A 24,267-nucleotide genomic window follows, 5' to 3' on the forward strand; every position below is an offset into this window, starting at 1 on the left:
CAATATTATCCTCCTCCAAATCTGGAATTTCTTCATCTGTCTCTTTTAATTCTTCCTCATCAAAGGACAAGTCAACCTCACATGAATTAGTTTCTACCTCTAGGTTTTCCTTTTGATCATCTGCCTCGGTTTCATCAGCTGATTAATCTGTTAACACAATTAACATGCACTGTTTCCATAGACCTTGTGAATCCAAAAATTAACTGGACTTATCTGTTTTATAACTTTAAAATGTTCCTTTCCATAATTTTCCCAGTTTTTTAGTTTCTTTTTTTAACAACAGGGATGTGTAACAATACATTATCCCATAACCTTATGTCACTAGTATGAGCCTTCTGATTTGCTCGTTTCTCTCTGTGCTCAGCAGCTTTTGTTAAATATTCATTGGCTGTACTAATTCTGCTTCATAATAATAATGTATTGCATAATTCACTTTTCTAGGAGTTAATATCTCCTGCATAAGTAACATAACATCACTAACATGTAATAGAAAGAATAGACTTTCCTGGACAGACTCATTTTCAGCACTTCTGTATGTTAAGAAACCTACTAGTCTCAAGTTTTTGTATTTCACATAATATTGAAAGATCATGTTTAACAGCATTCTATTGAACATTTCTATTAATCCATCAGCAGCTGTGTGGTACTATCTCAATTTTCTTAACACTTAGCACTTTACAAATTTGTTTCACTGATTAAGAAACAAAGTTACTACCTCTAACTGTCAATAAATACTGTGGTATACTATATCTATCAACTATGTTATTTATAAATGCTTAAGCAGTTGCTTCTTTTTGACCAAGTAACCATATTGCCTCAGAAAATTAGTCGGGTAGTCTGCATCTACTAACACGTATTTGTTTCCTGCATAGGATGTAGGCAATGGGTGAAAAATATCCATAGCTATTATCTGAAAAGGCATGGTTAAAATGAGCATTCTCTGCAAGGGAGCATTCCTAAAGCATGGGCTAAGTTTTCATTTCTGGTATTCTATGTGTGGATCCCAATAATATTTAATATTTTTTTCATATTTAACCAAAATAATATTTTTACCAGTTCCACTTTATGTCTCCGTAAAAGCTAAATGCACTGTAAATGGTGTGTTGCGATATGTTTTCATAATTCTAACTTAAATTATATGGTACAATAATATACAATGACTTGTCAATGTAAGCTCTTTTTACACAAGATATCTGAATCTAAAGTGTATTCTGTATCTTCATCCTGTAATACTGTTCTATAGGATATCTACCAAGCCATTTTTTGTTTGCCAATCACATGATCTAAATCCCAAATTCCTTCTGATTCATCCTCATTTTTGAAGTTCTTTTATTTTGTTAATTGTCACTTTTCCTCAGTATCTGCATTCACTACTTTAATTCTACTTTAGGAACATCAGCATTAAAATGCTTTATTCTTGGTCTCTGTTTTACTTCAAACTCATAATCTTATAACAACAATGACAACCTTACTAACCCAGAGAAGGGGCTTTTCAATCTCATTAACCATCTTAATGGTGCATTATCTGTAATAATAGTGAACTTTCTACCATAGAGATAACAAAGGAAAATTTTAATTCCATGAACCACAGCCAAGAATTTCTTCTCTGAACTAAATTTATTTCAGCTATTCCCAACTGTCTACTCTAATAGTGTGTTATTTTTCCCTTTCATATAATTGTGATAATACTCATAGGCTGTCTTACCTATTGGCCAAACTGGGTCCCCAATGCTATGCCTTTTAATCTACCTACTTCTTAGTTTTCTTATCATTATGGAGCCCCATTTCCTGAATTCTGCCTGGGTCTCCAAAATGACCACATCTGATAACACTGCACCTATAGCAAAACCTGAAGTACCTATGCTTTAAATAAACTCTTTATTTAAATCTGAGTAACACGGAATTGGTGCCTTTAATAAAGAACCTCTTAACTTTTGAATACCTCTTGTAATTTGCTCATCCATTGAAATTTTGTTTGTTTCTTAGTTAGCTCAGTTAATGGTTTTGCCAATAATGCAAATTGGAGTATAAAGCTTCTATAAAAGCCTAGAAATGTACAAATCTTTTACTGTTTTAGATGTTGGATAGTTTTTGCAAACTTGCAACTTTTTCGAGTCAAGTTTTAAACCATTTGCAGTTACAAAATGACCCAAGTACTCTACTTCTGTTATCAGCTTAGAATTTGCTTCTTTGCTTTTCATAATATATCATACATATGCCTTAACCTTTCCAAATGTTCTTCAAAAGTTGTAACAAACACTATGACATAAGCTAATAACAAAAGCATTTCAAATTTTGCTATCCTTACAATACAACATCCATTAACCCCTTCCAGAAGGGTTATGGGTTGAACACCATGTCATCATGTTTGTTTTGCATTCCAAATTTTATTAAATATTTCATGAGTTTACATTAATAAGTTAGAAATTATAATTCAAATTTTAATATTATATATTATTCAATTTCTTAATTTAAAAGTAAATATTAAGAAAAAGAATTAAACATAGACCTTTTTGTGTTTTGTGTCATGCAGTATGTTGAATGCATAATTGGTTCAATTAAATTTTTGTGACATTAAAATACTAAATCCATAGTTTTGTATAAATAAGTAATTATAATTACCAATACTGATAAGCTAGAATATAAAATAAGAACCTCATATCTTTTCATTTTGCTTAAATATTGCTAATGTCCTCAATCAAACACAGTGGTTCCACCAACAGTTTCTGAAAATGGAAAGACACGTATAGATTATATACACTTCTGTAATGGAGCAGGCCTATTGGGTAGGTTGATCCATTGTAATTTTGACTAATACTGCCAGTTACACCTTTATCTATATTAATTGAGGAATACAGTGGGCAAGTGGAGCACACAAGCACCAACTCAAGGTATTTACAGTTAAAGTAAAGAATCTGACTCTAAGACTCAGATTAAAAAATAAGCACTTTTAATATGCTTTCAATATATCATATGTTTACAATCAATGTTGTATACTTTGATTTGACTAACAAACTCTTAGTACAAACCAGCAAAACACTCTTTAAGAATACTTTCTATAACATCAACTCAACTGTACTTTACTACATTATCCAATGTTAGGAATAAGTTACTTACACAAAGTTTAGGTAAGAAATGTTTGGAGAATTCATCACTGTAGTTGTCATGCCTGTCTTTACGACTGAGTTGGATTAAGCTGCAACTCACTTCAGCTCATGGAGAACTGATTTTTCAACTTCAAATTCTTCTAAGTATTCTTACAACCTTCCAAATGGTATACACAGTGACATACAAATAGTTCCAACACTTAATTGGTTATTTTTCCTCGATACTAAACAACAAAAACAAAACTTTTTGTTCAGTGGTTGCAGATAGAGTTGGTAAATTGGCAGCCCTCTCTTGTATCTATACAGACATATTTGCCACAGATACTTCTTCAAAGCTTTGACTCACTTTTTTTTTTTTGTGGTTTTGTGCATGATAAAGTAAATATTCTTGTAACTTCCCTCATACTGTATTGACACCAAGCTTTTGCAAACATTCTCACTCCTGTCTTGTTAATGAGGCTTCCATAACTCTTCTCATGACTTTAATAGTGTTGCTTGTAGTTAACATACACACACAAGCAGGGAGTTTCTCAGCAAGTCTCTTCTTAGACAATCGTCTTCATTTAACTTTTTTTTTTTTTAATATACTTCTGTGAAAATGCATCACACTTCTTAATACACATAACTGATCAATATTTGAAATGCCCAAAAATGCCTCAAAATTCTTCACTTCCTTCAATATATGACACATGATTAGCCAATCAAAATCTCAGAATGCCCCCCTTGTGGTTTTCTCAGCTATTTAGTAAAATCGATACAGTTTATTTGTGGAGTTTTGGCTTCATTTTAACCTTTTTAGATTCTGAATTAAGCATCTAAGCAAGCAAGACATGTCCTTTTTTTTTCCTCTCCTACTGAGATGTTTTCTCAGGCAGAGAATTCTATGCCAGGCACCCTGCCTGTTCCACTCGTAATACTTGGTGGATTATTGCTTACTTCCCCCCACATCAAATAGTTACCTTCATTAACAAATTCAAGCCAGGAGCAGCTACTGATCCTACCAAAACAAGAATTCTTCACTAAAGCATAATCTTTCTCCAGCCCTCCATCCAGGCCAACCTCATCTATTTATGCAAACCCTTGAATGCTGACATCAGTGTTAGATGTTCCACTACTAAGAGTTCTACTAACCTTTTTTCTGTTTTTATTAGTGGCATCAACCCTTCCAATAAGCTGGATGAAATCCAACAACCCTAGAAGAACACATCAAGACCAAATTACATGCCATTCACATGATCCATTCCAGAATAACAGGCCAAATTATTCACTTCCAAGTAGTAACTATATCAAAAACTGCAAAACCACATCCTTTCTAATGGATTTTTCTTCACCTTTTCTATTTCAGAACCAAACACCCGAGCCATTGTCCAACCACTACTACTACCACAACAATGAGCAAGATTTCTCTCTGTCTTTCCCAAATCAGTAGATCACCAACAACTAACATTAAGCAACCTACTAACTTCAGTCACATTTAACACAAATGACAAGAACATGCAGACAATAGTAGTTACCAAAACTTCATGAGCCCCAATTCAACATATATGACACCTCTACTTCAATAGACAGTCTTCATCTAGTATGTGTACCATTATACACATGAATATAATAAGCCTTGTCTTTTCTTACACAGCTTTGTCCAGACATGGTCAGGGCAATGTTATTTGGGACTCTGGCCATGAAAATGAGTTTTCTCAGGGTGCTCCCATTTTTCCTCCCACAGCAAAATTTCCAATAAAGTTAGGATCCACTGATTCCAGCTCTGAAAATGCCTGTCTTAACCCATGATTAACTTTTTAAACTTACATTAACTGTGTTAAACAACATTAAATACTAAAGTTAAAAATCTTCAACTCTCACCAACTAGATAAAATGGTTTTCAATTTTAAACAGAAGTGGGCATACACAGCCTGCATTTCCCTGCTCACCTCTCTGCAACAGTGCACCTTTCTACTACAGTCACAAACCATCTGTCAAAGTTCACCTTCACTGTTTCTTTACAGCTTCTCGCTTGACCTTCTTTAATACCTTTGTGGCTTTTCCAGACATTCTTCACTAATGACTTTAATCAACAAAAAGATATCTTTAGATCACAGTAAAATAAGAAAACTTAAAGTCAAGTGCCCTTTAACCCTCTCCTATGCAGTGGGGTGAAAAGAAACAGGTATTTTTGACTACCCCTAGTTATGGAATTAAATAAACTTTAACCTATATAACTGCCATGCTGTTGTTGTTGTTGTATAAAAATTTTTTTTTATCCTAAGTCTAGTAGCCAAGCTTACCAGACATATGAATTGATGAATGTCAGGATGTCTCCAAAGTCAACAAGTGCTTTGCTGATTAATTCACAAATCCCACCAGTAACTGTAAATGGACTACTGCTGGATTTCATCCCTCAAGAAATAATATCCTTTACTGTCCAATCCAAACCAGGAGTGTCTCTCAGACACAAGGAAGACCAGAATCCTTTGTTGAGGCAGAGTTCTCTACCGTGACTGACCTTACTTATCTTTGTGACCCCTGTCCTGAATAGGTGACTTCTCATTTAAAACTTAAATGTAAAGTTGAAGGTAAAGCAAAGCTAAAAACATTTCCTATGAAAATTTCAATCTAAAGTTACTGTTATAACGAGTTATAGTTTGATATAACCTCTTAATCCAAAAACTCAACTTTGCCACAGCCTTGGTCACCTTTGCCTTCCTTGGAACACTTACTTACCACTTCCATTATCCAGGCCTTCTAACCTTCTCTATTTTCCATCCTGGTTCACAGCTCTCCCCATAGGTTTTACTGTTAATGGAAACTTAGACCAACCCCCAGTAATACAATACTTACCACACCCTTCTAGTGTTATCACTCTATTCTAGTAGTACCTAACCATAATTCCAAAAGCAGAGCTAAAGAAAAACTGACATTTCTGAGTGCTCCTGGTTGTTTCACAAGCCCTTTCAGGTCTTGTAAGATAAAACCAAAACTACTACCAAGAAGAAAAAAATTATATATATATAAAACAATGTTAGAGCAAAAATAAATGTAAACAGATATATTACAGATAGCTTTAAAATAGAATCTGGATGTCCTGTTTTCCCCACATTTTGTGTGTTAGTTCTAGAATGCTTCTTAGCTAGTGTAAATTTAGATCTCAAAATTGTCAGTATACACATTTCTGGTAGTTATGTTAATCAGCAAAGGAAAAGTTGCACATACTGATGACATAATCCTAACACTGCCGAGTCAATCTCTACATGTATAACTATACTCAGCTTCTGCACTGCAAGTTGCTCTAAAGTAAATAATGATAAATCCAAAGGCTTCTGATTAGATAGATGGAGAATTATAAATTATCCAGCTAAATATTACTTGGACCAAAAGTCCTCACTAAAATATCAGGAATCAGTTTAGTTTCATGTTACTCAACTGGCAATTTAAAATTAAAGAAGTAACAGGTAAAATAGACAAAAGGAAAGAAAATGATTTATTCGTGTTAGCAAAACATAAGGATTAAGACAACTAATTTACCCAAAGCTAATATACTTAAGGCAAACACTTCCTCCAAGCAAAGCAGATCTTAAAAAAATAAAACAAATAGCTTTTCCCTTCATCTGGAACTATAAGGCCAAATACCTGTCTAGAGAAATAGTCAGCTTTCCTACAAATGAAAAGGGTTTGGGACTACCTAACCTCAGTAAATATCTTGTATTAATAATTATTGATATGTAAAATCAAGGGGTCTGAACACAACTGTGCATTATTTTATAACTACACAGTTGGATTCAGCACCAGAAATTTTAATGAGAAAATAAAGCCACAAGAACTATCAGTTGACAAACCTCCAGCATACTTAAGTATTGCCATAAAAACAACCTAACAATTATCTAAAGATAACATACAAATCAAACTATACAATGTGTCAATAGAAAAGATTTGCAAAACCTTAAACCTAAAGGTCATAGCAAAAACAGTAACAGAGCACCCAGCTATAAAGTGGGAAACAGCATAGATGAAATAACAATAAGAAAATAGATGCAACAAGATGCAACTTAAACTTTAAAACCAGTACCAGTGAAAGGCTACATGGAATAAAAAAAAAACAACAAACAAATAAATGTCCATATACCTATATATGTCTATATAAATGTATAGAAAAAGTAAAACACTTTCTATGACAACTGTGCATGCATTAATGTTTTTTGGAAAAGGGTTGCCACAATACTACCCTGCATAATACACCTGTACCTAGAAATGTTATTTAAAATTCTCTTTTCTATCCCTTGTGAGTGAATTTAAATATAAAATCTGGTTTACGAGAAGCAAAGCAATTTGTGGAAATGTAAGAAAGAGCTTTCTGTAAGTGAGGAAGAAAGTGAGATCTGACATCAGAATAAGGCCAAAGATGGACTATCATTAACCAAGAGAACAAGAGTATAAGAACAGATGGGTTTTGGAAAGTGTCAGAATATTTTCAGCGAAAAAAAACAACAGATTCTTTGATATAAAACTCTGAAGAAACACCACCTCACTATGGGCATTTTTAAGTGGACAACAAAGGAGAAAACCACAGCAGATCAGCCAATGCTGGAGATGCAAGTCTGGTTAAAGAGTATTTGTGCACTTCACCTGCACAGATGCTAAAACAAATGGCTCATGGATCATAATTGAAGCAATTTTAACTGTGCAGATGGGAAAATCTGAAAAGCAGTACAGCATCCAAGTTCCAATATCTAGGTAATCTAACAGCAAAAGAAAACACAAATAGTTTAGCCAGATATGCAAACACTGACCCCCAATTTTATGGAGTGATAGAAATATTTTTCTGAACACGAATTAGACCAACTTTATAATTATAGACTATAAAGCTTAAGAACAGGAATACAAACTTAGAAGTTGAAGAAACATTTATCAGTAATTTCTACAGACAGTTTAAAAAACAGACTGAACAAATCAACAATCACAGAACTAAAAAAGTATAGAAGGTCAAGTGGTCACAGATATAAAAGAAATGCAAAAAGTAGTTTTAGACTATTATAAAGAATTATATAGCACTAAAAAACAGATGAAGGTGATCATCTTCCCATACTTCCACCACAAGTAGATTACTTGTCAAAACTACTAAAAGTAGAAGAAATTAAAACAGCCATGCAAACTTAAACAGGTAAAAAGCTCCAGGACCAGATGAATTCCCAACTTATTTTTATAAATGGTTCTGGAACATAACAGAAAAGCTATTTGTAACAATGTTAAACAACAGTTTAGTAAACAATAAAAACCTTCTTCTCTCACAGAAGGAATGCTCAGCTTGCACTGTTAAAAGGATTCTTCGGATCTGATTAAAGATTACAGACCTCTTATGCTAAGCAGTGTTGATAAGATTTTCACAAAATGCATAAATAGTAAGTTAATAAGTGCATTAGAAACACTAATTAGATCAACAGAGACAGCTGCAGTTCTGGAAAGAGAGATGTCCTATTTAATGTCAACATGCTCCAGGACATAATACAGATATCAAATGGCAAGGGCTCTTCTGCATGGATGATCTCACTCAATCAGCTAAAAGCCTTTGATAATCTTATTTTATGTATTAGTAAAATATAGAATCCCACAGCATCTCATAACATGGATAGAACTAATGCACAAAAATGTAATGGCAAAAATAAATGTAAAGAAACAGGTTTAAAATGGAAACAGAAGTATGATAAGGATGTCCCCTTTCCCCCACACTCCAAAGATGGATAATTAGAAATAATTCACCAGCAAATATCAGTTGGACCAAAAGTCCAATTGAAATATTAGGTATCTGGTTAGGTCCCTATGACCCAACCAGTAAAAACTGACAACAAAAACTGATCAATGAAAACACCTAAATTTAATTATACATAAATCAGAAGGTAAAAGCAAAAATAGTAATAGAAAACTCACAAGTAAACTGGAAGACAGCATGGGCCACAACAAGCAAATAAAAAACAAAAAGAAGAGATCTAAACTGCAAAAGAACACACAAAATAATAAGCACAGGAGTCAGATTAAATAAACAAAAGTTAATAAAAACAAATAAATATACATACTGCCAGTACATAGATATGGCAAAACACACTTTCTATGACTGCTCATATGTCAAAATATTCTGGAGGAAAATACCTGTAATATTTGGCAATGACATGATCAGTTACACTATGGTTCTATTTAACACTATTTTGAAAGTTAAAACTAATCATAAATTCTAATTTATTTTTCTAATAAGAGAATTTAAGTGTAAGAGCTGGTCTACAAATAAATGCAAAGCAGTTTACAAGGATAAAGGAGAGCACTCTGGCAGTGATGAAATGAATAAGAACTAACATCAAGATAAGGCTAATGATCAACTACCAACAATTAACAGAAGAGGAATTTAATAAAAGATGGGCCACGGAAGAGTCAAGAGCATTTAAAAAATAAAAGTGGTAGCATCAATGTAAACTGTAGATGACATGAAGCCTTCCAACTGATTGAACATTTGAAGAAAGTACATCCTGACAAGAACTTCACTTTTTTCAATAACTTTGTAACAAATTTCAAAAGCAGTCCACACTGTCAAGCATGTTTTGCATTGCTTCACAACAAAACAATGATAATTGTAAATAATTTTGTAGTTTTTGCTTTTCTAAAGAAGAAAAAATTAAAATTTTAGTATCTTTTTAATTGTTTTTTATTGAAATATTTTTGTAAAGTTTTCGTAGTATTAATACACTTATATATATGGACAACAGTGATGTTCTCTTTCATGTGTCAAAATCAGTTTATATTCTTATACAGTATATACTATACAAGTATGGATTTTGCAGTTTTCTATAGTAAACTACATACTCATAAGTTTCCATTTTTTCTTACAGCTTTTTCTTTGCACAATTTTATCTATTTGTTTTAGATTCATACAATTTGTATATGCATTTCTTTTATAAACAGTCTTCCTGATAGTACAAGCCTTTCAAGTGTCACAAGCACTTGTTTAACAGTAGATAATTCTACACTGTTGAAAATTAAGTTGCATAACCTAATAACCTATTTAGAAACAAAATAAAGTTAAAAATTAATTAAAGAAATCTTTTGGAACTCATAACCTACCATTGTTTTGAATCATCCAATTTAGTCACCCTGTCTACTTAAGCCTACAAATTAAAGCTCGGTTTCAGAGACCAGACCAGTAACTAACATCCTATTTCTTTTCCCTTAAAAGATCTGCCCCCTACAAACTTCATTTGTTTTCCTAGTGGGTCAGCATTAAAACTGTAATCTTACAATCATGTATCCAAAGTTCAATCCCTTGTGGAGGATAGAGTATCAATAGCCCTTTATGTAACATTGGTCTGAAAAAGACAACTATAATATTTCTTTTCCTATAAATATAATATTCCTCCCCCTCACAAACTTCAAGTTTCTTACTGTCATTATTAACCCTTTCACTGCAGCTGGAACATATATTTCCTAGTTCTCCCATCCCCTCACATTACAACTGGGACAAATGTTTTCCATTGTCATTCAAAACTGTTGCATGGGACGTATGGGAGTAAAATGAGTTAAAAAGTATTTATTGGTTCCCACCTAATGTTGATGTACAGTTTCCCTCATTGTTTACCACTCAGCCCTTCAGTAGTCAACAAGATGCCTAAGCAGAATATATGGCAACTGTGTACCAACCATGGCCACATCACTTGAACACTGAGTAGTAACCCTAATTACCATGTAAATAGGCTTGATGAGCTTGACTCAGATAGCTTAGAGAGTCAAAACCATGAAGAGCAATCCCAGCAGATCCACACTGAGGATTTCCATATGTTCTACCAGTGCTGCACTAAATACTAGCAAGATTCATCATCTTCTGGCCACTACTGAGAAGTTGGCAAACACTGACCAGTCATCACCACACATGGTCTTGTTGGACTCTCACTACTTGCTAGAGTACAACAATTACAGACAATGAAGGTTTCACTACCGTGAAGAAGTAACATAGGAAAAACAATCAGGCTGAATATATTACCCGTGCTAAATAATAATAAAATCAAAAGACAAATAATATCATAATCATTGACACAAATCAGAACACTAACAAATCACCAAGTAACACCACACATATACATGCACTAATTGTTGAAGCTGTTCCTAACACCTATAGAAAACCTCAAATCAAAGAATTATGAAAATTATTTACATTTACCATGCTTAAAGAAATCAAAAGATTACCCAAAGGTGGCTTGGTCATCAAATGCTCCGAGCCCAAAATCTTCGCTCACCTATTAGCCCACTGGCCAACTCATCCATACCCACTTCTGCCAACACTTGTTATTAGGAGTTCTTCATAACAATACCAGAGGATCTATGTAACATTAAATTTATGAAAATGAGAAAAACTCCAATCTATGACAATTTAAATCTTTTTTTTTTAAGTTTTGATTTAGAATATTCTTACCCATTCATTTCACTCTAATATTAACACAAATAATTCACATCCATTTTTAAACATACTGAATAACATACAAGAGATGCTCAAGACAGTTGAAATTCTGTCTTGTAACTCACATTATCTCTTTTCATATTCTAGTGTATTATCGTGGAACAATTGTACAATTATTCAAACTGTTCAAGAAACTTCTATACATAAGTAATCCATGGTGCCACTTTTTACTCCTGAGATATTCTATATAATATCTTAGAACTTGTCCTGGCATGAGTTTTCAAAGACTGTATGTAGCTTCCAACTGGTTCAGATATGACAATTTTCAATGGATTCCAGCATCGTTCGGAATATACAAACTAGTCCAGTCATAAAACTGCAATTAACCATGATGAAGTACTCAAAGTCACAAAATAAGTTGAGAATGGTATTATCAAATTTTCTGTAAGAAAACTTCAGATCAGCCAACCCAAACAATTATTTAGAGCTCCTTGAACTAGCCATAACCTTTTCTTAGTGGGACCCTTCTTTGAGGAATTTTATAGCATCTGAAACAATAGATGGCCATGGCATTATATGTCTTCAAAATCTGGGTGTTTACATAGGACAGTGTAAGGTCACTGACTGAGGGAAGAAAATTTTTTGACCCTTAAAATTTCATTGTTTGAGTCTATTTTGGGGACAAGGTTCACTGTTCCAAATACCATTTCTGCTCTTCACAATGATTTTGACTTCCTATAAAGCAAATTCTTCCATTTCAAAATTATTCTACCAAATGTTTACTGGATATGGTTTTTGAATGAAGAGTTCACATTCTTTGATTCAACTGTATTCAGAGAGGCAAAACAAGCAAATGTTAAAAGCACTAAACAGGAAGGTAGGCATGAATGAACACTCAAAGTGCATCCAGCCAAATATCAGTAAGTCTTAGGACATGTCAATCAAACATTTTGTTAAAAAACACACAAACTGCTTAAGGTGCCTTAATTCTTTCACAGAAGCTCAGAGAGGGCTACATAAAGACATATTACAGAAAATTTAAATAACAATGCTAAAAAAGATGCAACCTTTAATGAGAGTATAATATCATAACAACCAAGTTACACAAGATCATAGGAGAATCTTTCTTAACACCAGGAAAAACAAAGAAACACAATTAACCATACAAAACTCATATTATACAATTACATAATTGTGCTAATGTAATGTGTTTCATTTAAAGTATACAATTACATAATTATGCTAATGTACATGAAATAATATACTTTAAATGAAACACATATAAATGTTTTAATATCACATAATACATACAATACTAGGATACTGCATCCTAAAACTACAACCTCAAAATACAGTCTAAAATGTACAGAAGTTTGACATTATTTTTTTTGTTCTTTGGTACACAGAATTTGGTGGTGAGAGAAAAAATGTTTAACCTGAAATTTTATCTGCAAATAAGGATTACCATGACTTGCACCAAACTACATAAACTATTAAAATAAAGAAAAACTGATAGTTTATTTTTACTTACTGAAGCATTTTATTACAACTGTCATTCAGTTATAAAAACAACAGAAATGACTAAGTTAATAAATGGTATAACATTTACAAATTAGCACTGTTTGGCTTCAAAATTCTTAGTACCAATATTTTAGTCCACAATTTTGAACTGAAAAAGTAAGTTTTCTACAGATGCTACTACGCATTTAGTCTTGATGTCAAAACTTAGAAGGTACAGGTGGTGGAAAACTCAGGTAGATGTTACCTGTCCCTACTGAGTAATGGAGTTTTATCACTAATTTACTTCAAGTATAGAATATTTTTGCAGATACTGCTACAGAGTCAATATTCATTTGCACATTGAGAAACAATTTTCAGTTTTCATTAATTTTACTCTAATTTGCACTTGTTTTTCTTGATACTGATCTAAGTCATCTAAACATTTGCAATTAAAAGACAAATACTAACATTGAAAACTACACAGTACTAACAGCTCTATATTAGAACCAGATACGTAAGTACATAAACAACTGACAGCTTATTGTTTTTCAAATCACAGAAAAACAAATGCAAGTTCATCAAACAATATTTAGTAAAAAACAAAGATCTCCCTGGTCTTTAGTCATCATGGCAGCATGTCATATATTTTTTGAAGATATTAGAAAATCAAAACTGACATTTTTAAATATTAATTTCCCAAACAGTGCAGTGCATTTACAAATTACAAATCACTGACAACTAGTTTTGAATAAGAAAAAATCATCTCCTAACAAATAAAAAGTCAACTATCAGTACTGTTCAAAATAAAGGTTTTTTAGAACTTTAGTTAATTTACCTATTACAGCTGTGTGATTAATTTCATTGAAATAATGTCACAAAAATTGTCAATTAGCTTTCCAGGTTGTTACATGTTTTTATTACTCCTCTTATCATTAGGCTTGTTGTTAAACACAAATCTTCCCAGTAACTTGTCACCATTTACAGTAAAACACAGTTTTTTAACATTAACAAATTTTTTAACCACTGCATTTATGAATAAAACAATTTGTTAAATTTAGTAGTAGCATAAGCCTCCAACAATAAATCAATTAGTAAATCAATTGTCTAATATTTACATACAGTTAATATACTCAAGTCATGCAGCACTAATTTTAGAGAATTTCTCTTGCATACTCACCTGTCTTAATTTCTGTCATCATGTTTCACATACCTGCATAAAAAAATATATTAAAGTGTTAATTTTGCTCCAAATCAGGAAAGAAAACATTAATTAAAATAAATGTTGTTCAGCCAGCCAAGGGAACAATAATTTTTCATCATGAAATATCAGCATTTTTATACACATTTACATCATTACAACATTATCAAAGGAATTTGTAACATAATTATATCACTATAATAATGCAGTCATTTCCCAGAACTTTATTAGAAGTGAATTCCAATACTTTAATAAAGACAACCAAATAAATTGCAAAACACAGCCTTCACATCCTTTCTAATGATTACTTACAGTTATATTATATGACATAAAATTTCAGTTTTGAGAACTCTTATCAGATCCAGAATGATCAATGATATGGATAACTTTTTGTATTGTGATGAGGAATCTCGACTTTAATGCACCCATGAAATCTGGTAAATATCCAATCACAGTTTACAGTTATTAACCAAAAAATACAGAAAGCCCTATATTTCTATTGTTAAAAAACAAAACTTCAAAGTGATAAGTGATCCAGGCCAAATGTCAGAAGGACTGTACCATACAAACTTCCCATCTTGGACAAAATTTTCATGTACACCAAGCTATTACTTTTACACACACACAAACCAAGCTGAAATACATTTGCATGCTCTCCAATTTCAGATTTGGGCTAGAATGTTCTCTTAATGTTCTGTGCTATGTTTTATAGATTTTTTGTACATTAACATTTGAACCCTGGCACCTACAGACAAGCAAACATATCTGTCTGCAGTGACAGGAAAAGTTTAATTTAATCTATCAATTTAAATTATTTCATCAACTTTCTAAAGATTAAATGTGTTGCCCCTAGTTCAGAGCTTTAGTGCTGAATGAAGCCTACTTATATCACTCCTCACGAATAGTAATTTCTAAGAATTAGAATAATGCTAATACCCACAAACAATAACATATGGTAAATCTACATCATGGAAAACTTAGATGACATTAGTTGCTTAGTTTAAGTAGCTAACTGCCACCAAGAACAGTTCAAAATACTGGGGCAGAGAGACCAAATTTTGGTTGTTGGGCTTGTCTCAGTTCATCCTATGTAAGGTTATCTTGTTTTGGTTAAAATGAAACAAAAGGATGAAGATTGGGAGTTCAGTAGAAATTATGGACAGCTCAAATCTTTAATAAGAATACTACGTTATTATTTATAACACCAATTAAAAGGATGAAGTTTGGGAGTTTTACTTTGTAGAATATTTTATTATTTGTTTAAAATTGTGTTGGTTTAATTCTACATTAAAGTTATTTCTAAGCATCACAGTTTACTGCCTTCCTAAACCTGGCTGCAGACAGCAAAAAACAGTCAGAGTTGAGATATTATGGGTTCAAGCACTCAATTCCTAACCCTTAAATGATTTTTCTAAGTTGCTGATAAGACCATCCTCCCAAATTGGCATTCAAATTTTGGTTGCTAGACAAAATGTCTGTCCTCAATGCATCTGGGCACTATAACCACAGGCATTAATCTTTATGACTTAAGGAAGGTAGCAGAGGTGTGGTTTTGAATTTCAATTTTATTATGTTAATTCTGGTTTATATTATGGTCAATATTGTTTTGTAGTGCTGATTTTAACTGCCTAAGAACAATATGTTTAATAGTGTTGTATTTATACAAACACACACACAACTAGCTGAATTACCTGTTTCCTGCACAGGTATCTAAAATAAAATGAAACAGGTATTTTAAAAACACAATGAAATTACATTTAAGAACATTTATTTTAAAAAATTAAACTTCCATAACATTTCAATTTTTAACTAAACTAACAAAATTATTAATAATTATGCAATCTAAATCAAGGTTTTTCAACATACCACCTTGTGCCATTGCTCCTTCTTTTTGATATACCACCTCTTATTGTTTCTCCTTCCTTTTGATACATCACCTCTTATTGTTTCTCCTTCTTTTTGATACATCACCTCTTATTGTTTCTCCTTCTTTTTGATACATCACCTCTTATTGTTTCTCCTTCTTTTTGATACATCACTCCTCTTATTGTTTCTTATTGTTTTCCTTCTTTTGATACATCACCTCTTATTGTTTCTCCTTCTTTTTGATACACCACCTCTTATTGTTTCTCCTTCTTTTTGATACACCACCTCTTATTGTTTCTCCTTCTTTTTGATACATCACCTCTTATTGTTTCTCCTTCTTTTTGATACATCACCTCTTATTGTTTCTCCTTCTTTTTGATACATCACCTCTTATTGTTTCTCCTTCTTTTTGATACATCACCTCTTATTGTTTCTCCTTCTTTTTGATACATCACCTCTTATTGTTTCTCCTTCTTTTTGATACATCACCTCTTATTGTTTCTCCTTCTTTTTGATACATCACCTCTTATTGTTTCTCCTTCTTTTTGATACACCACCTCTTATTGTTTCTCCTTCTTTTTGATACACCACCTCTTATTGTTTCTCCTTCTTTTTGATACACCACCTCTTATTGTTTCTCCTTCTTTTTGATACACCACCTCTTATTGTTTCTCCTTCTTTTTGATACACCACCTCTTATTGTTTCTCCTTCTTTTGATACACCACCTCTTATTGTTTCTCCTTCTTTTGATACACCACCTCTTATTGTTTCTCCTTCTTTTGATACACCACCTCTTATTGTTTCTCCTTTCTTTTGATACATCACCTCTTATTGTTTCTCCTTCTTTTGATACATCACCTCTTATTGTTTCTCCTTCTTTTTGATACATCACCTCTTATTGTTTCTCCTTCTTTTTGATACATCACCTCTTATTGTTTCTCCTTCTTTTTGATACATCACCTCTTATTGTTTCTCCTTCTTTTTGATACATCACCTCTTATTGTTTCTCCTTCTTTTTGATACATCACCTCTTATTGTTTCTCCTTCTTTTTGATACACCACCTCTTATTGTTTCTCCTTCTTTTTGATACACCACCTCTTATTGTTTCTCCTTCTTTTGATACACCACCTCTTATTGTTTCTCCTTCTTTTGATACATCACCTCTTATTGTTTCTCCTTCTTTTGATACATCACCTCTTATTGTTTCTCCTTCTTTTTGATACATCACCTCTTATTGTTTCTCCTTCTTTTTGATACATCACCTCTTATTGTTTCTCCTTCTTTTTGATACACCACCTCTTATTGTTTCTCCTTCTTTTTGATACATCACCTCTTATTGTTTCTCCTTCTTTTTGATACATCACCTCTTATTGTTTTTCCTTCTTTTTGATACATCACCTCTTATTGTTTCTCCTTCTTTTGATACATCACCTCTTATTGTTTCTCCTTCTTTTGATACATCACCTCTTATTGTTTCTCCTTCTTTTGATACATCACCTCTTATTGTTTCTCCTTCTTTTGATACATCACCTCTTATTGTTTCTCCTTCTTTTGATACATCACCTCTTATTGTTTCTCCTTCTTTTTTTTGATACACCACCTCTTATTGTTTCTCTTCTTTTGATACACCACCTCTTATTGTTTCTCCTTCTTTTGATACACCACCTCTTATTGTTTCTCCTTCTTTTGATACATCACCTCTTATTGTTTCTCCTTCTTTTGATACATCACCTCTTATTGTTTCTCCTTTTTTTTGATACATCACCTCTTATTGTTTCTCCTTCTTTTGATACATCACCTCTTATTGTTTCTCCTTCTTTTGATACATCACCTCTTATTGTTTCTCCTTCTTTTGATACATCACCTCTTATTGTTTCTCCTTCTTTTTGATACACCACCTCTTATTGTTTCTCCTTCTTTTTGATACATCACCTCTTATTGTTTCTCCTTCTTTTTGATACATCACCTCTTATTGTTTCTCCTTCTTTTTGATACATCACCTCTTATTGTTTCTCCTTCTTTTTGATACACCACCTCTTATTGTTTCTCCTTCTTTTTGATACACCACCTCTTATTGTTTCTCCTTCTTTTTGATACACCACCTCTTATTGTTTCTCCTTCTTTTTGATACATCACCTCTTATTGTTTCTCCTTCTTTTTGATACATCACCTCTTATTGTTTCTCCTTCTTTTTGATACACCACCTCTTATTGTTTCTCCTTCTTTTTGATACATCACCTCTTATTGTTTCTCCTTCTTTTTGATACACCACCTCTTATTGTTTCTCCTTCTTTTTGATACATCACCTCTTATTGTTTCTCCTTCTTTTTGATACACCACCTCTTATTGTTTCTCCTTCTTTTTGATACACCACCTCTTATTGTTTCTCCTTCTTTTGACCACCTCTTATTGTTTCTCCTTCTTTTGATACATCACCTCTTATTGTTTCTCCTTCTTTTGATACACCACCTCTTATTGTTTCTCCTTCTTTTGATACACCACCTCTTATTGTTTCTCCTTCTTTTGATACACCACCTCTTATTGTTTCTCCTTCTTTTGATACACCACCTCTTATTGTTTCTCCTTCTTTTGATACATCACCTCTTATTGTTTCTCCTTTTTTGATACATCACCTCTTATTGTTTCTCCTCTTTTTGATACATCACCTCTTATTGTTTCTCCTTCTTTTTTGATACACCACCTCTTATTGTTTCTCCTTCTTTTTTTGATACACCACCTCTTATTGTTTCTCCTTCTTTTGATACACCACCTCTTATTGTTTCTCCTTCTTTTTGATACATCACCTCTTATTGTTTCTCCTTCTTTTTGATACACCACCTCTTATTGTTTCTCCTTCTTTTTGATACATCACCTCTTATTGTTTCTCCTTCTTTTTGATACACCACCTCTTATTGTTCCTCCTTCTTTTTGATACATCACCTCTTATTGTTTCTCCTTCTTTTGATACATCACCTCTTATTGTTTCTCCTTCTTTTGATACACCACCTCTTATTGTTTCTCTTTCTTTTGATACATCACCTCTTATTGTTTCTCTTTCTTTTGATACATCACCTCTTATTGTTTCTCCTTCTTTTGATACACCACCTCTTATTGTTTCTCCTTCTTTTTTGATACACCACCTCTTATTGTTTCTCTTCTTCTTTTGATCCACTTTTGATACACCTTATTTCTTATTGTTTCTCCTTCTTTTTTGATACATCACCTCTTATTGTTTCTCCTTCTTTTTGATACACCACCTCTTATTGTTTCTCCTTCTTTTTGATACACCACCTCTTATTGTTTCTCCTTCTTTTTGATACACCACCTCTTATTGTTTCTCCTTCTTTTTGATACACCACCTCTTATTGTTTCTCCTTCTTTTTGATACACCACCTCTTATTGTTTCTCCTTCTTTTTGATACATCACCTCTTATTGTTTCTCCTTCTTTTTGATACACCACCTCTTATTGTTTCTCCTTCTTTTGATACATCATTGTTTCTCCTTCTTTTGATACACCACCTTATTGTTTCTCTTTTTTTTGATACACCACCTCTTATTGTTTCTCCTTCTTTTGATACATCACCTCTTATTGTTTCTCCTTCTTTTGATACACCACCTCTTATTGTTTCTCTTCTTTTGATACATCACCTCTTATTGTTTCTCCTTCTTTTGATACACCACCATTGTTTCTCCTTCTTCACCTCTTATTGTTTCTCCTTCTTTTGATACATCACCTCTTATTGTTTTCTCCTTCTTTTGATACATCACCTCTTATTGTTTCTCTTTCTTTTTGATACATCATCTCTTATTGTTTCTCCTTCTTTTTGATACACCACCTCTTATTGTTCCTCCTTTTTGATACACCACATGGTTGTTGTTCCTTCTTTTGAGAATATAAACAGATTTTGATAAGATCCAACATCATTGATAAATAACTTACTTTCAGAACATTTCCTAGCATCCGTGGCAATTTAAAAATAATTTATGAATTCAGTTGGATAATTTACAGCATCAGTTGTAACTGTAATGCTGACAATTGAACTGTAAGTGAACTCCTGCCAAAAAACGTTTTGTAATAATTGATCATTGATGTTACAAACATTATTTTAAGGTTCAAGGACTGCTCTTTTACAGAAGCATTCATAATCTTATTATAATAAAGCTTGCAATAAATACATCTAAAACTTGGATTTCAGAAAATACTCCACTGATTACCCCAATCATAAGAGTAATTTTGTTTTTAATAACAAGGCAACATTTTTAAAGCTGAGCAATAAATAGAAATTTCTGCAAAAATGATGCTTCATATTTAACTAATAAAAATTACAAAAAAGAAAAATTCAAATATAAAACAATTTTCTTCATATCTCTGAAATTATTAAAAACATTCAAGAGAAACAACATTATAATTACTTTGTTAAGTGATGATGTGTATTATGTTTCAAAGAAAATGTGCCATAAAGGCAGAAACTCAATCAAATACCAAAAATTAGGTAGTTTGGGTTTATGAAAAAAATTCAGTCTGATGATGCTTGGTCAAATAGTGTGTAAGGAGTTAGTGGACAAACAAATAGACAGTTTAGCTATAATTTACACACACACACATACAAACTTGTGTATGGGGCAAGTACTACCACCTTCAAATCATAGTATACCTTAACCTCACATTTCATAGCCAACAAACAAATTTTGCAAAATCATGCTTGACCAACAAAGAAACATTAAAGTGCAGTCAAATATTAATAAATTTCTTTGTGAGCCAATCAAAATTATGATCATTTATAAAATGAATTCATAGAATAATTATTGGTCAACATCAGTTAGATTAACAACTTTAATATACTGAAGAGCCAGTGCATTTTGGCAACACTAATTCCAACAATGGCTTTTATGTCATGTTACTTAGAAACAAAAGTATAAAATGAAATATATAGACTACAAAACTAGAAAAACTTTTGTTGGTTTCTTAATTTAGAGTCTACACTGATTTAAGACTTTTTTTTTTTAAATTCAAAACAGACAATAGCTTAAGTCTGAAAGAAATTGAGTTAAAATTTCATACTTTTTTTACTTTCATGATAAATTTTATGCACATAGCTCCAGACTGAGTGATCCCACACTAAATTTCACTCTAGGCTTATTATATCAACACCCAGTACACTAATAAGGTTCTATGGTCCACTTGCACCTTGTCACTAAAATTGTAATTAGCAGATAGTAATTGAGCTATTCTACCTGAATACATGCATTTTGGCTGTTATGATTCTTTCCATTTCACAAAATCAAGTGTAATGTAACACACACTAGTTGTTATAGATAGATAAGATTTTTGATAATTACATGTAGTCTCTGCAAACTTGGAAACCCTACCAACATAACAAGTGTTGAAAATTTGTTATTGTGATAAGTAACAAAAAAAATATTTTTATAAAGAGTACAACATACCAGACATTATAATAAAAATAGTTTTTTCTTAGTTCTTTCAATGAAATAACAAAACAATATCACTCTACCCTATATATATATATAGTAGTAAATTCAAAATCCAAGAAATACAAGACATGCTTTACAAAAAACAGTACTATCCACTATAATTAATGCAACTTATTACAAAGACTGCTGTTACTCAAAAAAAGAGAAAATATTCAAAGACATGAAAATATTTAAAGTGTACATCTAAAAATTTGAGAGTACTAGACAAATACAAATACTTTGAAACTGACTTGAATAGTAGGCTCAATGCATTCTTTTTTCACATATGTAGAATGAATAAATCACAGAAATTCAAGTTATTTGAACAAACAACAGCTTGTGAAAAGGCAGCTGAACAACAGCAGCAATACCAAACAGAAATGTAAAAAGCTGGGTAATGTTTATTTACCACAACCTAGTGAAAAGTATGGATACTTTCAAGCCTTATTGCAGAACAAATAAACATTTAGATTTATTTTACATTAAAACTGAGGGCATTATACCTGAAGAAACAAACAAACTGAGCATGTATAACTGACAAAAACTGTCAAGTCCTCAATGTTAATCATACAAAATAAAATATGTGGGTACATACACTTACAGGGCTATTAGAAAATAATAATTTTCTTGACTACTTCAGTTAAAAAAAAAAAACAATAATGAAGTTGCAGAAAACTCATAATGTCAACACAAAATATTCCTTACATTGTTTTGTAACAACTGAAGAAACAATATAGAAAATAATATGGACAAGTAGAAATATACAGAAATATAGCAACTTCTAAAAAATTCCATTTTGAATAATTTCACTTAGTGGATATTACCCATCCCAGCTCAAATTATGCAACATAATTCAAGTTATTAGAATCAACCTACAAATATGTTTTATATATATAATGGCACTAGGTTTTGGAAAAGCAACTCAACTAATAGTAATATATCTCTCGTTGTTTTTTTTTAAACAAGTTATACATGCAATTATTTTCCAAAAGAAATTAAGCAATCTTATAGTATATTCACACTGAATTAAGGAAAAGAAAAACGTTTTTATGTGATAGCAATATTCTAATTTTAATGCACCTTTTAAGTGAGGGAGAAAATGGTACTTATTTTGAATGGCTAAAAATACACAGATTGCCAACTAATGAAGTTTTGAGGTATTATTTCAAATAGTAACAATTAAACTTCACAGAAATTATTTCAGGTTCGAGTTTTTATTGATTTGTTTATGAATAAAACGTCAATTTTTACCTTTTCAACTATTTTCAAATGACAATATTTCGGCCACATTTAAAATCTGGACTTAAAGGCAAATCTAGATCATGTTTTATAGTACTGGATGCCATTACTACAAGGTTACTGTTCTTTAGAAACTTATTATTATTAGGTTTAGGTCTTTCCCTTTAAACTCTAACCTTATGCTCTTACTTTATTTACTCCGCGTTTCAAGTTAATGCTAGTTAAATCAGCAAATGACAATACAGTAACATCAATCTCACACGTACTGTTTCAAAAACCCTAAACATGTTTAGATACATATACTAAAGACACTTGGATACACTTCATTTACAAAACATAAGAAACACATGAAAACAATTCACCCACGTTTAATAACGTGACTCCTTTTCACAATACCAAAATCATTTTATCAACCCCTTATACAAGATAATGTACTTCAAATAAAATATTCAAAACGACATCTTATGCTCCTACTTTTACAATTTATTACGAATAGAAAAATTATAATACGTATAAACAGATATGCATTATGATAAATCCTCCTTACCCTTTCTCCTCATCTCCTACACATTACACAAACCAAAATCCCTATTATCTTCGTACTTGTCTTTCCAATTATTTAAATAATCGTGGAACATGGAGAGTAATATACAAGACGAAACTCTTCCTCCCCGTCTACACGGGTGGGGCCCGGCATGACTCGAGGGCTATCTGCGCTAGCCGTCCCTAATTTTGCAGTGTAAGACTAGAAAGAAGATAGCTAGTCATCATCATCCACCACCAACTCTTGGGCTACTCTTTTACCAACGAATAGTGGGATTAATCGTCGATTTATAACGCCCCCACGGCTAAAAGGGCGAGCATGTTTGGTGCTACAGCGATTCGTACCCGTGACCCTCAGTATTTACATAAATATTCTAACAATACACAACATATAAACCTCAACAGTTATATATTAGATAGGTCTAGCAAATTCGGTGGCAGATTTAAGGTTGGGTGCGCCAAAGGATTAATAATTTTTGTGGACTCTACAGCCCATGTGGCCTGGCATGGCCTAGCGCGTAAGGCGTGCGACTCGTAATCCGAGGGTCGTGGGTTCACGCCCGCGTCGCGCCAAACATGCTCGCCCTCCCAGCCATGGGGGCGTTATAATGTGACGATCAATCCCACTATTCGTTGGTAAAAGAGTAGCTCAAGAGTTGGCGGTGGGTGGTGATGACTAGCTGCCTTCCCTCTAGTCTTACACTGCTAAATTAGGGACGGCTCGGTGCAGTGGGCTAACAACCTGCTCACTTAAATACTTGTTGAAGAATCCGCAAGCGATTTCGGCCCTATTTTCCTAGATGGAATCTAATGGTGATAACTAACCTAACTAACTACAGCCCATGTAATTTTAGATAGAATAAAACTATCAGCAATAAACTCAATTCACTTTTATTTATTAACTGAAAAGAGGT

The 24,267-nt window shown here is 32.5% G+C and overlaps 1 long non-coding RNA gene across 2 annotated transcripts; it reads right to left on the reverse strand.

Moving 5' to 3' along the window:
- Positions 1–2,933: 2,933 nt before the first annotated feature.
- LOC143232030 (uncharacterized) lies at positions 2,934–23,950 on the reverse strand. Of its 2 annotated transcripts, none has more exons than XR_013017339.1 (4): positions 23,358–23,950; positions 14,210–14,242; positions 11,322–11,454; positions 2,934–5,169 (listed from the first exon to the last, which is right to left on the reverse strand). It is a non-coding gene; the product is annotated as an uncharacterized LOC143232030 (long non-coding RNA). The 2 variants fall into 2 exon arrangements; XR_013017340.1 differs by lacking the exon at positions 23,358–23,950 and adding an exon at positions 22,823–23,165.
- Between the last annotated feature and the right edge of the window lie 317 nt (positions 23,951–24,267).

Source organism: Tachypleus tridentatus, chromosome 11 (genome assembly GCF_004210375.1).
Source record: "Tachypleus tridentatus isolate NWPU-2018 chromosome 11, ASM421037v1, whole genome shotgun sequence".
Lineage (NCBI taxonomy): Eukaryota > Metazoa > Arthropoda > Merostomata > Xiphosura > Limulidae > Tachypleus > Tachypleus tridentatus.